This window comes from Bison bison, unplaced genomic scaffold, assembly GCF_000754665.1.
Source record: "Bison bison bison isolate TAMUID 2011002044 unplaced genomic scaffold, Bison_UMD1.0 scf7180017864244, whole genome shotgun sequence".
Taxonomy (NCBI): Eukaryota; Metazoa; Chordata; class Mammalia; order Artiodactyla; family Bovidae; genus Bison; species Bison bison.
The window spans coordinates 1,935,478-1,936,128 of NW_011494816.1; the positions used below are offsets into that span (position 1 = coordinate 1,935,478).

At 60.1% G+C, this 651-nt stretch overlaps 1 protein-coding gene across 1 annotated transcript in view; it reads left to right on the plus strand.

Moving 5' to 3' along the window:
- GLIS1 (GLIS family zinc finger 1) overlaps positions 1-651 on the plus strand; it is a 261,914-nt gene that overhangs the window by 61,075 nt on the left and 200,188 nt on the right. The window lies entirely within an intron of this gene.

Sequence of the window (651 nt, forward strand, 5' to 3'; positions counted from 1 at the left end):
GAGGGGAGGGTGTGCTTCCGACAGAACTTGTGGATGAGGGGGTGGGAGGTCACAGGTCAGGCGGGAGGGACCAGCAGGGAGCTGTCCCTGAGGCCAGACGATGGGGGACACCAGCGGCTCTGGTCTGGGTGTGGTGTGGACTGGAGGGGCGAGGGAGGGCAAGGCGCCCGGCCCTGGGTAACCTGGACCACCACAGCCAAGGCTGAAGCCGCTGGAGAGGAGGGGATGGGTCAGGGCCTGGTATTTGAGACTTGGCGACGGGCTGGACGTGAAAGATGAGGGTGAGGGAGACGGTCACGGGCAAGTGGGGAAGTGACAGTTGTCTCAGGAAATAACTTGTTGGAAGAGAGGGGAAGAACACAAAGAACTCAGCAGGGATCTCTGCAACTCAGGGTAATTTTGGCTTCGGAGAGCCAGCCCTGCTAATCAGATTGTAAAAATCAGGTACCGGGGTTTTTGCAGAAAATGAAGCAGATCAAAGCCAGGGTCGATTAGGCTCTGATTAAACATGGCTGAGGAGGGTCAGACTCATTACCGAGGAATGTACACAGGCCGGCAGCGCTGACGGGGGATAATAACAGATCGCACCCGGCAGCGCAGACACCACGGCGCTCTGGGGACGCAGCGCTCCGCGGCGGGGCGGCCGCCAGG